The sequence below is a fragment of the Silene latifolia genome, chromosome 7, assembly GCF_048544455.1.
Source record: "Silene latifolia isolate original U9 population chromosome 7, ASM4854445v1, whole genome shotgun sequence".
NCBI lineage: Eukaryota > Viridiplantae > Streptophyta > Magnoliopsida > Caryophyllales > Caryophyllaceae > Silene > Silene latifolia.
The window spans coordinates 24,689,727-24,705,849 of NC_133532.1; the positions used below are offsets into that span (position 1 = coordinate 24,689,727).

At 47.6% G+C, this 16,123-nt stretch overlaps 1 pseudogene; it reads left to right on the plus strand.

Moving 5' to 3' along the window:
- Positions 1-235: 235 nt before the first annotated feature.
- LOC141590979 (branched-chain-amino-acid aminotransferase-like protein 1) lies at positions 236-15,886 on the plus strand (annotated as a pseudogene).
- The last annotated feature ends 237 nt before the right edge of the window (positions 15,887-16,123 follow it).

The following is a 16,123-nucleotide window of genomic DNA, read 5'->3' on the forward strand; positions in this document are numbered from 1 at the left end:
GTGTCTTAAGTTTGCTGCCAGTATGCACTCATTGGATACGTGGATAGGGCCATGGGGAGTGCTGTGGGTCAGGGCCTTGGGGATGGAATTTATGCGCCACGTTCAGGTTTCTGCTGATTCTCGTTGCTATTCTTAATCTGTTGACGAATGTTAGCTTGCTTGTAGTATTTAATTAAACCCACCTGGGCTGACTGTTGGTTCTTCATTATACGTCTTCCTATCCGGAAATGGTCTCTCTGTGTTGCTAACACATGAGTAAGGCAGCAGAAATTTGAGTCTCCAACCCTCCCTTTCCCTTTCATATGCGGCAGCCTTCGAGGCATTGGAGTAACATCGTCGTTGTTGCTGTTGCAATTGTTGTCAACGTTCATTAGTATTCATGATTTTAGGCAAAGAAATAATGACCTCATGATAGTAGTCTACTTTTGGTCTCAGCACATGGCTAAACAACGCCTTCCTGGCTTGTCAAGCGAATTGGAGGAGAGGGGAAAGCACATCATAGTGATACGAAATCCACTGGACATTCTGGTAAGTATGCTCCTAAGAGTCGTAAATTTCTGGATTTTGGTTAGTCGTTAGGTCTTTTAATAATTCATATTGATGGGGCATATTCTGCACCCGCTGACCGAGTCAACACATTGAGCGAGGTCAAAGCCAAAAGACAGCAAGTCAACGTATTAGACAGCCTAACCGACGCAGCCTGTCGGCCCTGTCACTTGGGTCTCGGTCCCGGCACCTAGCTGGCCGAGAAGCATATCCACGTACTCACATCCAGTCCCCTCGGCATGGAGTCAACCAGGCCAGCCGGCCTGCCATGGGTCCCTCGGCCGAGGGTAGAACAGTCTTTCCACCTGCTCTGCCACTTGGCCACTACGTGACAAAAGGTGAAAGTCTATAAATACTCCTCAATCCTCATTGAGAAAACGATCCACAATTAATCCCAAAAACTGGTATAAACTCCCTTATCTCTCTACAATATACTTCGCCAAGTAACACACAACTTATCTCTTTAAGTTTACTGACTTGAGCGTTGGAGTGAGTACGCTCGGTACCAAGCCGAGCCCTCAGTTTGTTCATCTTAAACAGGAAAGAGCGAAAGGAAGAACCAAGCAAAGACATCATTCAACAAGCTTACGTGGTTACAACACTGCTCCGAAATTACACCCGGAACAATTGGCGCCGTCTGTGGGGATCTAGACACTAAAAGCTAGTCACCTACCTTACAAAAAAAAAAAAACCAAAAAAACCATACCAACAGCTAAGATGTCAAAACAACCAGAAATAATTGTGAGTGACGAAACTGCATTCTACCAGGATGACACGTTCCCAAATTCTGAGATCGAGCGGTCCCCTACCGGCCGAGTCACTGAGCCGGTGAAGTATGGGATGCCGAGAGAGCCAGAAACACCGCTGCCTACTGACCAAGTCACTGTCATGAGACATGTGGTCGATGCAGCCAAATTGAAGCTATTCCTGGACCTGATGGGTGGTACGCCGGTTACCCCTGTCACGGCGACAGGGGCGGCAGAGCCTCCACAGGCGACCAGGGCCCATAAAGTGACTCCGAACAACTTGTCCGGAGCAATACAAGGAGCTGTTAGAACGCCGGCGGTGCCCGTGGTGCCAGTGGCAGACCGAAGTCCTTCCCCCATGCGCGGGAGGACAGCGTCGCCGCGGCAACAACGAGGCCACCCCCGAAGAAATGAAGAAAGAAGTTCGACTCTCCAAAGTCGGACAACAAGAAGCCCTTCCCGCCACGGGGAAAGAAGCCAGACTAAGGTTGCAAGGAGCCGATCGCCGCGTGTCATTCGACACGTGGTCAGACAGCCCCTCAGCGCCTATGTCCTCGAAGTCCCTGTGCTGACCAAACTGAAGCTGCCGCCCATATCATACAAAGGGGATAGTGAACCAACCGACCATGCCGAGGCTTTCGAGTCGTACATGTCGGTGTGGGAGTAACCCGATGAGGTGTGGTGCCGAGTCTTCCCAACAACCCTGCATGGGATGGCACAGAGTTGGTACAAGGGGCTACCTAATGGCTCGGTGTACTGTTATGCCGACCTAAGGGACAATTTCATAGCCCAGTACGCTTGCAACAAGCGAAGGGCCGTGGAGACATCTGATCTCTTGACTATCCGACAGGGGGAGGACGAGTCCCTCCGGAGCTACGTCAAGAGATTCGATGCTAAGGTTCAGCATATTCGTGAGCTGAACACCGAACTGGCGGCCTTCGCATTGATGAAAGGCCTGCCGAAAGGCGAGTTCAAAAATGAGCTCATCAAGTGCGAGGACCACAACCTAGACTCCGCCAGAAAAATGGCCGACCGAGCCATAAAGGTGGAGGACTATCACAAGACCTGGGTAGGCCACAGTGAAGCTAGGCACCCAGAGAGGAGGAGCCGCCGGGATAACGTAGATGAAGGACGCCGTGACGTTAATAGGTCACGGCCTGAGAGATTTAATAGGAAACAGAACTCGGCGGGCGCCGGGGGGAGTTCGGGACCATACACCCCGAAGCGGTACAGCAGTCTCACCCCCTGGTTAAATCACCGGCCGAGGTCTTTGCCTTGAGCAAAAATGAAGGGCAGAAATGGGCAAGGCCCACCAAGGTGGGGGGGACGGCGACCTTAGCCAGTTTTGCGACTACCACGGCCAAGCCGGCCATAAGATCGACAACTGTCGGCATTTGAGGAACCCATCGAAGAGCTAATCCGAAATGGGGCCCTCAGCAAGTATGTAGCTGGAGGCCCAGGAAAAAGCTCCGACGGGGCGGACAGAAAATCAGTATTCCAAAGAATGGGAGTGATCCAGGTTGTCATCGGAGGAAACGAGAACGGTGGGTCAGCTAATGGGCACAAACGGCACCTAAATGAGCTTTACCAAGCCATCAACTTTGTGCCCACCACAGCGACCCCCGCTTCCACCGTCCCCGATATAACCATCGGAAAGAAGGATTACGACGGAGTCGTTGCCCCGCACAGCGACCCGCTCGTAGTCCACCTAGAGATAGCCAACCACTTGGTCAAGAGGTGCCTAATTGATACAGGCGCCTACACGAACATCATGTTCAGGGAGTGCTTTCTCAATCTCGGTCTGAAGATTGAAGACCTGAGCCCCTGCGCTAACCCGCTGTACAGCTTCTCTGGGGCCGGCCTGGTACCCCTAGGGTCAATCAGACTGCCGGTGATGTTCGGCCAAGCCGATGCGGCTAAGAATGTTCTATCTGAGTTCGTGGTTATTGATGGTTCGTCCGCCTACAATGTTCTGATAGGCCGGGTCACTTTGAGCGAGGCCGATACTGTGATGTCCATCCAGGCCCTGACATTGATGTATGTCTCGGACCAGGGGGAAGCACAAAAGCTCGTCTCAAGGTACGAAAGAGACGAAATTGTCAATGTCCAAGTATCTGCCAGAGGGTGCAACATGCAATCCCTCAAAGTGGCGAAGAAGTCAGAGAAAGGGAAGAGCCCATCCTTACAGCAGGAGGGTGATCCGATGCACACCAACGTCGGCATGGTCGAAGGAGCCGAGACCGAAGAAGTGGAAATTGACCCAGGGCGCACCGTAACTGTCGGTGTCGGCCTGGAGCCAAAATTCAGAGCCAATCTCCTAGACCTGCTGAGGAAGAACAAAGATGTCTTCGCATACTCAGCAGCCGAGATGCCAGGCGTGAGCCGGAAGGTGATCTTTCACAAGCTGAACGTACTCTCCACCGCTCGCTCTGTCAAGCAGAAGATGAGGAACTCCTCAGCCGAGAAAGATGAGGCCATCAAGGCTGAGGTAGATAAACTATTAGAGGCGGGCTTTATCATGCCTTGTACTTACCCTGAGTGGCTAGCAAATGTTGTAATGGTAAAGAAGTCATCAGGGGCGTGGAGGATGTGTGTTGATTTTACAAATCTTAATAAAGCATGCCCTAAAGATTGTTATCCCTTGCCTCGAATAGATAGTTTAATTGACGCAACGGCAGGCTATACTATGCTGAGCCTGCTAGACGCCTTCTCAGGGTACCATCAGGTATTCATGGCCGAGGAAGACATGCCTAAGTGCGCATTCATCACCATACACGGCACATACATGTATAAAATGATGTCGTTCGGTTTGAAAAACGCTGGCGCAACTTACACTAGGCTGGTGGACAAAGTGTTTCAAGATCAAAAAGGGCGAAACATCGAGGCTTACGTCGACGATGCTATTGTAAAAAGCAAGTCTGACACCGAGCACTTGGCCGACTTGAGCGAGATATTTTGTTCACTAAGGAAATATAGAATGAAGCTTAACCCATAGAAATGCAACTTCGGTGTCCGGGCCGGTAAGTTCCTCGGCGTGCTTGTCAGCGACAGGGGAATTGATGCCAATCCAGAGAAAGTCCAAGCAATACTGGACCTGCCGGAGCCGAGGAATCGCAAAGAGGTTATGATGCTGACCGGGAGAATGGCGGCTCTCGCCCGCTTCATCTCTCGGTCGGCCGACAAGAGCACCCCATTCTTTAAAGTGTTGAAGGGGAATAAAGACTTTTGCTGGGGGGAGGAACAGAGTGCGGCTTTCAAGCAACTGAAAGCCCACCTACTAACTCTCCTAACCCTGTCCAGGCCGACGCTGGGGGAGACGCTATACCTATATTTATCGATTCGCGGCCCCGGCCGCCGCCGTAATCGTCGAGAGAAGAAAACAAGCAAAGCAACACCCAATCTACTTTATCGCCCACACACGCTAGCCGCCGAAAGAAACTACCCATCGATCGAAAAAGCAGCCCTTGCCGTCGTCGTTGCCGCAAGGAAGCTGAAACCCTACTTTGACGCACATCCCGTGACGGTCTTAACCGACCAGCCATTGGAGAAAGCATTGGAAAAATTCGAAAAATACGGCAGGCTCATCAAATGGGCAGTAGAGCTATCCGGCTTTGGCATTCAGTACAAGCCGAGGCCTTCGATAAAGGGGCAAGCACTTGCAGACTTCCTGGCCGAGTGCACATATCAAGAAGAATCACATCCCGGGGTATGGGAAGTATACACCGACGGGTCCTCCACGGCGAACAGCTCAGGAGCCGGCATCCTTATCATCAGCCCTAACGGGGGCGTGTTTGAGTACGCCTTGAAATTTACCTTCTCGGCCTCAAACAACGAATCCGAATATGAGGCGGTGATAACTGGAGTCGAGTTAGCTAGAGCTGCCGGGGCGGAGCATATTGTGTTGAAGACAGATTCACTCTTAGTGACTAATCAAATCAGAGGAGAGTATGAGGCTCGAGACGACGGGATGGTAAGATACCTGGAAAGGGTAAAAGCTGACACCGCAAAATTGAAATCTTTCCAGATACAGTGCATTCCCAGGTCTGAGAACAACCGAGCCGACGCTCTCTCAAAACTTGCCAGTTCAAGCATCAAGAATGTCAGTCGAACCGTGCTGGTGGATATAAGAAATGCTAAAAGCATCACTGAGACCGTCGGCATGGTGGGCGACATCGAAGCCGAGACGACGTGGATGACTCTGATAATGAAATTCAAACTTACAAATGAGTTGCCGGAGGACCGCAGTCTCTCGCAGAAAATAAGAAGGATCGCCGCAAGGTACTTGGTGTTCGAAGGAGAATTATATAGAAGGTCTGTAATAAGGCCACTCTTGAAATTTGTCGGCCCAGCCGACGCGGAGCTAATACTGACAGAGATTCACGAAGGCATCTGTGGACATCACATGGGGGCGAGAACGTTAGCCCACAAAGCTCTCCGAGCCGGCTACTTCTGGCCCACTAGGCTTGAAGATTTCAGAACAAAGACCAAGAAGTGCAAAAATTGTCAGATGCATGCTCCGGTAATACATGCACCTTCCCGAGACCTGCAACCGGTGCTTAGTCCTCTTCCTTTTGTACAGTTGGGGATGGATTTATTAAGGCCATTTCCGACGGCCTCCGGAGGAAGGAAGTACCTGATTGTCGCCGTTGACTACTTCACCAAATGGGTCGAGGCTGTCGCGGTACCTTCCAAGACCACGGCGGCCGTAAGAAAAGTGATTTGGGAGAACGTTATAACTCGATTTGGGTTGCCCCAAGTCATGGTATTTGACCACGGCCGAGAGTTTTGGAGCGACATGGTGATGAATTGGTTGGAAGAGCTCGGTATCAAATTTGCATACTCCGCCGTCTGCCACCCTCAGAGCAACGGGCAGGCGGAAGCAGCTAATAAAACAATCCTGAACGGGCTAAAAAAGAAGGTTGAAGATCTAAAGGGAAGGTGGGCTGATGAACTACCCGGCGTCCTGTGGTCACTTCGAACCACGGAGAAAGAAGCAACGGGGTACAGTCCATTCCACCTAGTCTATGGGTCTGAGGTCGTACTGCCAATTGAAGCAGCGGTGCCGACATTCAGAACGAAAACTTTTGACCCAGTCGAAAATGAGGAAGGCCTTAGAGCCTCCCTAGACCTGGTCGAAGAAAGTCGAGACACGGCACGGCTCAACTTGGCAGTTTATCAAAACCGGATGAGAAGAGCATACAACCGTAGGGTCCACAAAAGGGACTTAAGAGTAGGAGATCTAGTCCTGAGAAAGTCGGCCGCAACAAACAAAGGAAACATCCATGGTAAAATGACGGCCAACTGGGAAGGACCCTACAAAGTGGTTGAAGAAATGAGGCCGGGGACATACCGGCTGACAGACATGGAGGGTGTTCCTCTAATGAGCCATTGGAACACAGACAACCTTAGGAAGTATTTTGTATCGCGGCGGAGGTGTCCGAGACCGTTGTGGGCACCCCAACGCGTGATTATATCTTATGAAGAATGATCCAAGTTTTCCATCAAAATGCTCGTCCCCTCCGTAATCGTACCAAGGTAGACGCCGCGGCCAAAGCCGGGCAGTCACAACAATGGCAGTTGATACTCGCGAAAGCGACCAACATGCTTAGTAGACGCCAACCGGGCAGTCACTACAAATGCGGTTGATACTCGCGAAAGCGACCAACATGCTTAGGAACGTATAAGTACAGTTGAGAAACGCAAATCTGACCGCCTCGGCCAATCCGGGAGTGGAAGAGGAAGCGATCAATATGTCTACAGATACGAACGCTGTCGAGCCGTAACCTCGATTGCCCCGACCAAAGCCGGGAGTAGCGGGGACACAACGACCGATACGCTAACATGTTCACAACGGCGGTTGGGAAGCGCAAATCTGTCCGCCTCGGCTAAGACCGGGGGTGGAGGAGGAAGCGACCGACATGCCAACATGTTAATAAACGTTTAAGTACAATTGAGATGCGCCTTCTAACTGCCTCGGCCAAGCCGGAAGTAAAAACGAAAAAGCACTCAATATGTAGAAACGTAATAAGACAACTGGATGGAGGCAAAATAAACAAACTTTATTGAAAAATGTTTACAGGTGAAGGCAAAACAAAGACGACGGCCGTCCCCATAGGGATAGCCTAAACACAACCTACCAAAAGTTTAACAAAAACAAAAGGTACAACAAAAGGTTACAGACATAAGACTTGAAGCGCCAAAAGAATGGCAGGGAGGAAAGGCTCAATAGTTGGCCCCCGAATAGCTGAAGCTGTCAGAAGGGCCGGGTGAATTTGGTGATGACCGCCCGTCTCCCTATGCCTGTTTTTGCTCGCCACCGGCAGTAGTAGCAGCATCACCAACAGTGGACGGCCCAGAAGCTTCACCTGCCTTTGCTCTCTCAGCCTCCTCCCTAGCCTCCTTCACCTTTGCAGCATGGGCCGCCTTGGCCTCAGCTTCCTGAGCAGCCTTCGCCGCCTTCGCCTCCTCCGCAGCTTTGGCCTCCGCAGCATCCGCCTTCTCATCAAGAAGTCGGTCAAAATCTTGCCACGGGAAGGAGCCTTCAGGAACGAGCTCTTTGATTGCATCCCTGGTAGCCTCTTCAACTTGGTCCCGGTACCGGGCACACATGTCAGGGATGACGACGGTTTGCAGCGTCTCAATGTCCTTCTCCCTCTGAGCAAGGATAGCCTTGGTGTTCCTATGCTCCTTCGCCTCAGCCGAATGCAAAGACTTCCATTCTTCCCTCTGATCAATCATGGCCTTATAGCCGCCCTCAAATTTGTCTTTCTCCTCCAACAGCTTAGCAACGTCAGCCTCCGCAGCCTCAAACTTGGCTCTCTCGGCTAGGACCGCCTTTTCAGCGTCCTCCCTAAGCTTTCGCTCAGCGAGGAGGTCCTTCTTGGCGGCCTGGAAGTCCTCCCTCGACCTCTCGGCCTCCTTCTTAGCAGCGGCAAGCTCGAGCCTAAGCCGTTCAAGCGCAGGGGCAGCTCGAGCCATGACCTTTTCTTTCTCCATAATATGAGCGCCTGCTAGTTCATTCCACTTCGCCAGCTTCTTGGTCAACCTAGTGCCTTCCGCCACAAGCTGAGCGGGGGAAACCTTCTGGGATAAGGAGTCGGCGGTGACATTCTTATCGCCCGTCTGCACAGGCCGCTTCTCCAATTGCCGTTCAGAGAGAACGATGGCCGGCGGCGGTTGATCTACAAAAAATCCAGACAAAGCATCCATGTCAACATTCATTGACATGTCAGAGAGTCTGTCATCAGGAATGCCCAATGAACCTGCTAAATCCGAGCCATGGGTAAGATCCGTACCAGTCCTGGCCTTCTTAGGCAGAGGGCCGGCTGGTCCCTTTCCTTTCCCGGCCTCGGTAACAGCAGCAACGGCCTCTTTTCTCTTATTTGAAGGAGGAGAAGCCTCCAGAACGGTGATAGAAGACTGAGCTGGAGTTGACGCCGTTGCCGCCGTAGACGTTGTTTTTGGTCTCCGGCGCGGCACGTTACCAGCAATCTGTGCTTGAGCCACCGTCACATCCAATGGCTTCAACTGCTGCTCCATAAGTTCGTGAGGGGCCGGTCTGCGGTCACGTAGCGCGGCCTTTGGATGCAGCTCAACAACTCTCCCGTCCTCGCCAAGTCCCAACCTCTTGAGGACGGAGACAGGCAGTTCCGGGCCAAATCGGTCTGCAAAAGAAACGAAGCAGGAGTTAAGCAAAAGAAATAAACCAAGGTTCAAATACAGAAACATAAAAAGCAAAGATGGGCCTCACACCGACCCCACTCACCCTGGCTGAGGGCCGGTATGAGGCCGACGTAGCAGAGCAGCTCATCCTGAAGAACGATCTGCGTCGGGGGTATCCATCCCTTCGGCGTGCCATCCTTCTCAGCCTCGTCGCCCGCGTTTCGTCCTCATTAAGATATACCTTCATGACGTCCATCTTAAGCTTATTCCGGGAGACGTATTTGTCATGCTCCCCTTGATTCTCACACCGCAAATTGAAGCGGCTCTGAAAGGACCGGGGCAGCGTATAGTCCTCCGGAACCTCGACGTATACCCACCGCCCCTTCCAGTCCTTGCAAGATGACAACTTCGAAACGGTAACATAACCCGCCTCGGTCTGTATGCTGTACCACCCCGTGCCACCTAGGGTAGCCTGCCGAAGATGGTGGAGCCGACGGAAGAGGTTCACCGTTGGGGCCTCCCCCTTAAAGGGATATAGCCACACAAAGCCGATTATCGTCCGGATGGACAACGGATGCAGTTGTGCCACGGCGACGTTCATGGCTTTAATTATGGCTACGACGTATTCATTCAGAGGAAACCGGAGCCCATACTCCAGGTGTCTGATGTACACGCCAATACAGCCTTTGGGAGGGCAACAGACCGCCTGACCCTCCCCAGGGATAACAATTTTATACCCCCTGCCGAAGGAGTAATGGTCTTAAAAAAGATCAGGACCGGAACAACTAGCGAACTTATTCGTCCAAGCACGATCAGGACTGATCGAGCAGGCGTCGCCGTGATCCAAGAGCTGCGACCTCTCTTCATCAGATTGAGTCGCCTCATCATCATCATCCTCAAAACCCTCCAAAAATTTTGGATCAATTTCAGGGGAAGGCGACTTAGGACCCCCAAACCCTATCGGGGTGACGACCAGTGGCTCCTGTTCATCAGGATGCGACGGTTCTCCCCCCGGCGCAGAGGTACTGGGTTGAGCATCCGCAGAAGACATGGTGACAACAATTATTTAACAAGTAAAAAGTTGGGGAAAAATTTGTTTGTTTACCTTGTAAAAAGTGCTACGCCGAGTAACGCTTTGAAGACTAGAGAGAAATTTCTTCGAAAAAGACTAAGAGAGAGGAATTTTTTTTGAGAAAATGAAGTTTTGCGGTCAAAATAAGGGGCACACTGCTCTATTTATAGAGCAAAGCCCATTCAGCAGACCAATCAGAGCAAAGCCCATGAAACGTCCACCAATCAATGCCAAGCCACATGTCAAGCATGCAGCCACGGAATGTCAATCGACACACAGTAACCACTCTTCTTTGACACGCTTCCTGGTATCTACTTTCCACCGGCCCGCTAATCAACCAAGCTTGGCAGCACCGGCCGGGGGCAATCAAAGGCACACGGCACTCCCAACCTTGGTCTCGGCCAGCGCCATTTTCTTTTCCACATTTGATGTCCATTACACATCCATGTGGAGGGGGGATACGGTACGGCCTGAACAGAACCAGGCCGAGGAAGAAGAAGTCGGGGAAGAAGTTCAACTTGCGCAGAATACGCTCAACACTCATCGAAGGTCCATACCACGGCATAGACCACGCTGGGGGCAAATTGATGGGGCATATTCTGCACCCGCTGACCGAGTCAACACATTGAGCGAGGTCAAAGCCAAAAGACAGCAAGTCAACGTATTAGATGACCTAACCGACGCACGTCGGCTGTCACTGGGTCTCGGTCCCGGCACCTAGCTGGCCGAGAAGCATATCCGCGTACTCACATCCCGTCCCCTCGGCATGGAGTCAACCAGGCCAGCCGGCCTGCCATGGGTCCCTCGGCCGAGGGTAGAACAGTCTTTCCACCTGTTCTGCCACTTGGCCACTTGGCCACTACGTGACAAAAGGTGAAAGTCTATAAATACTCCTCAATCCTCATTGAGAAAACGATCCACAATTAATCCCAAAAACTGGTATAAACTCCCTTATCTCTCTACAATATACTTCGCCAAGTAACACACAACTTATCTCTTTAAGTTTACTGACTTGAGCGTCGGAGTGAGTACGCTCGGTACCAAGCCGAGCCCTCAGTTTGTTCATCTTAAACAAGAAAGAGCGAAAGGAAGAGTCAAGCAAAGACATCATTCAACAAGCTTACGTGGTCACAACACTGCTCCGAAATTACACCCGGAACACATATATCTAATAAAATTATCAGTGAGGACCATGTGAAGTGGACAAATTATTCTGATGACGAAATCAAATCCTTATAATCATATTATCAGTTTTTTGAACTTGTTTGCTAGCCATCATTCAATGAGGTTGCGCCCCCGACTTTTCTCGAGGTTGGTTTAGCTACATTGGTCACCATATACAGTGAGCTACATGATCTGGGAAATCCACCAGCGATCGTTGATGCTGGAGAACTTCAACGAGATCCACAGGTTAAGGCAAACTTCTACATTAGTTTTTATCTTGAGATGTTTGTTGAATGTGAATTTGTGGGTTCACTTTTTTTCGGTGCTTAGCTAGCTAAATTGTAAGATACGGGAAATACAAACATGTTCCAATATGAAGTTTGTACTGGCTTCCTTGACATTTCACGGTGTCTATACATTCAATGGGATATGGGATATCGGTTGTCTGCAAGTCAAGTTATCTTTTACCAGTTTCTTATTTCCATTAGTAATTAAATTGCTGATATGGCCTGGACCATGCATAGTGAAAAGTGTTTTTTGTTCTACCGATCCTGTTTTTGTGTTTACCGTAACTAGAACTCTATTCTGCAAATTTGTGTATTTTTCTTGTTTTTAGTAATTTTTACGCACGAAGACTGATAAATATTTCTTCTTTCCGTTGTGTGATTGTAGGGAACTTTACATGGTCTTTGTGAGGATCTGAATACCCCCTTCCAGCCTGCTATGCTCAAGTAAGGAATTTGCACGAATAACATTGCTTTCTCTGTTCACAACTTCTCAACACTGTGATAATTTATGAAGAATGAAAGATCATTCCATCATTGTGTAATGCATGGATACATAAATCTCTCTCGGCATTGTGTATGTTTTTGTTTGTCATGCATGCCTAATAAAACTGATAAGATATAGACGGAATTTGGTATTGAAGATTCAGTCTGTGCTTAAGAGTCATTGATACTCAGCTTAATACATCTGGCTTATTAGCCTGACTGCCACAAGGGACTGAGTAATTAACTAATAGGTGTTACTTGGCCACTTAAATGCTCTTGGCTGCATTTTTCGCAGAGTTCCTTAAAATAAAACTTTCTCCATCCCAATCATTTGTTTACTGTTTTTATTCTTTGTGAGGGGTATTTTAATCAAAGGTAAATAAATGATTGGGACAAAGGAAGTAGTTTTCAATTGACTCAGAAGTCAAGTTGCAGCTATAGTTAAGATTTTAAATGTATTTATTCTTCTGCAGATGGGAAGCTGGTCCAAAACCCATAGATGGGTGTATGGGCTCCATGGTGGTATGGAAGTGTCCATAAATCAACAGGTTTTAAAACAGAACGCAAATATCCCAAATTTTGGTCTTCTGTTTTCTTTCAGTTTGTGTTTAATTCATTGATACTAATCTTAATAATTGGGTATGATGAGTAGGTGCTTCCTTATGGGAAGGTTCACGCTATATCATTCAAAAAATATTTTTTACTTTTTGAGTTGTTCACGCTATATCTTGGTAACTGTCTTCTGCTGTAAAAAAATGATTATAATAAAATTTCAAGAATATATTTTGGCTATATGCCTATATCCCCCATGTGGCTGAATGTTAAAATGCTATTGAATTAGTGCGTTCTGATTCGTGTTTTCCTTTAACTTTGGCAATGGTTTGATTTTCAGTGCCTTTTCCTTTTGATAATTCTATTCTATTTTCATGTCTCAGCCCTTTCCACCTTCGTACTATGACTTGTTGGAACAATGTTTACCATTTTATGCCTTTCTTAAGCGCCGTGTTCAGCGATAATTTTCTCCTTTGAGTCCATGCTTACCCTTTCCCGGTCTTTCTGTGCTAGCAAATGAGAAGCTGCTTGCATGGGTAGGGGATGCGATTTTACCGCGTGAAAGTGCAAAGGTAACTACAATATTGAGAAGCTATATATCTGGGGTTCTTTTACTTCGTTTCTTATTTTTGTTGAGAGTGTCTTGATTTATTTTTCTTGTATTGGTTATTGCTTATGCTCTAACCACATGAATCTTTGTTGCCTTTTTTTTTTGTACTGGTGCCCGTTCAAGGTTTCAGTTTTTGATTCAGTGGTACAAGGGGGTGATTCAGTCTGGGAAGGATTCAGAATCTACAAAGGAAAAATATTTAAGCTTGAGGAGCATCTGGACAGGTCAGTGAAAATTGGAGCCAAATACAATTTTCGTTGGCTCTTGATTATGTTGTGTAGTAATAAAATAAAAGGCCTCACTAAATTGATTGTGCTTTTTTTTTGGGTCAACTAGCAGCAGTCATTCTGTGCAATGTTCAACACAATTTACATTATGGGTCATCCTGAAACAACATGCTCTAGATGTTATTACATTGTTAAAACTGCGTACATCCAACCCCCTCATTATCTTGTCGTTCGTGGTAGCACTTGCGACAATGGTGTAATGTTGTAATTTCTTCCTGTGACGGCTTTTTAAGTGAGAGATCTCTATTTTTTTAAGTCTAAATAAAAGAGTTTTTTGTGAATGACGTGATCATGATTGGCACGCATTATTTCTAACTCAATACAACAATAACAACAACAACATCAGAGCCTTAATCCCAAAATGATTTGGGGTCGGCTGACATGAATCATCCTTTCGAACCGTCCATGGGTGAACGCACGCCTCAAATGCGAATAAAAAAAGGGAAGATGAAAAACAAAAAGGAAGAACGAAAATGTAGTGTAAAGTCAAGGTAAACTTAGGGGTTTTAAAATCGAATTCCGTCTTTCTTTTAAAAAAAACTAAAAATTTAAATCAAGAGAAAAGATTAAAACGATTTTTAAAAACCGAAATAGAGTTAAGGATCCGGAATGAACCCGGTAAAATCTATAAGAAAGTGGTTGGTAAAAAAATGTAATAAAGGAGAGAAGAATAAATAATTTAATTTCTTTAAATTAAATAAAAAAAACACTAAATCTGTCAAAAAACATCAAATACTAAAAATCCACATGTATCCTTTCCCTCCATTGTGCCCTCTCCGTCACCATACTCTCCTCAAGCCCCAAAACTCTCATATCGTGCTCTATCACTCTCAACCATGCCTGTCTCGGTCTTCCTCTGCTTCTAGGGACCTTTTCTGTTCTCCAAGTCTCCGGCCTCCTAACTGGTGCGTCCATAAGTCTCCTTCTCACATGACCAAACCATCTTAGTCGGTTTTCCATCATCTTGTCCTCTATTGGCGCCACTTTTACCTTTTCCCTAATAACCTCATTCCTTAACCGATCTTTCCTTGTATGTCCGCACATCCACCTCAACATGCGCATCTCCGCCACACTCATCTTTTGAATGTGACAATGCTTCACGACCCAATACTCGGAGCCGTAAAGTAGGGCAGGCCTAATTGCCGTGCGATAAAATTTTCCCTTTAATCTTTGGGGCATATCTTTATCGCATAGAAACCCTGAGGCACTCTTCCATTTCAACCATCCCGTTTTAATTCTATGAGCCACATCTCCGTCTAACTCCCCATCTTTTTGAATAATAGATCCCAGATATCTGAAGAAATCCGAACCCTCAACAACATTCCCATCGAAAATAATACTCCCCGCCTCTGTCGATCTCAACTCTGCCACCTTAGTGAACTGACACCTCAAATACTCAGTCTTACTCCTGCTCAGCCTGAACCCACGAGTCTCTAAAGTATGCCTCCACAATTCCAACTTTCTCTCCACCCCCTCTTTTGTCTCATCAATCAACACAATATCATCAGCAAACATCATACACCAAGGGATGTCGTCTTGAATATCCCTTGTCAACTCATCCATAACTATAGCAAACAGAAAAGGACTAAGTGCTGAACCTTGATGCACCCCGATGGTAATAGGAAATTCTTCCGTTCTCCCAACATTAGTGCGAACACTTGCACTAGCCACCTCATACATGTCCTTTATGAGGTCAATATATTTTCGCGACACACCCTTTCTCGCCAAAGCCCACCAAAGTACTTCTCTTGGTACCCTATCATATGCCTTTTCCAAGTCAATAAAAACCATATGTAAGTTCTTCTTCTTGTCCCGATGGTATTCCATCAACTGTCTCATGATAAAAATCGCATCCATAGTCGATCTCCCGGGCATAAATCCAAATTGGTTTTCCGAGATGTCCACACATCTCCTAAGCCTTTGCTCGATTACCCGCTCCCATAACTTCATCGTATGACTCATAAGTTTAATTCCCCGATAATTGGAACACTCTTGAACATCACCTTTGTTCTTGTACAAAGGGACAAGAGTGCTTCTCCTCCAAGCCGATGGCATCTTGTTGCTCCTCCAAATCTTGTTGAAGAGCATGGTTACCCATTCGATCCCTTTCTCCCCGAAGCACCTCCAAACTTCTATGGGTATACCATCCGATCCCTCTGCTTTCTTTGATCCCATCTTCCTTAACGCCTTTCTAACTTCACTCTTTTGTATTTTTAACTCAATATGGGTTGTAAACTTGTAATGTTGATACCTTATTTTGGACCAAATATGGCTTCTGCTAATTATTTGATTCAGCAAAAGCTTTGGCGTTCAACGATATTCCAACTCGCAAGGAAGTGATTATGGCTGTATATTGAATGATTTTCACCTACAGAGCCATATTATTAGCTCTTACATATACATATCCTCAATGCAGGTGAAGGAAGCTATAGTTACCACTCTAATAAGGAATGGCATGTTCGATAATGCCCATATCACTACAAAAAGAATTAAAACAGGCGACTGATTTTGGCGACTGAAATCAGTCGCCAAAATCAATTTGGCGACTGAAATCAGTCGCCAAACGTCAGTCGCGGACCTTAGTCGCCTTTTCTAGCTTTGGCGACTAAAGTCGGTCGCCAAATTTGGCGACTGAAAAATCAGTCGCCAAATGCCAAAAATGGCGACTGATAGGGTAGTCGTCAAATTGGCGACTGATTAAATGTAGTCGCCAA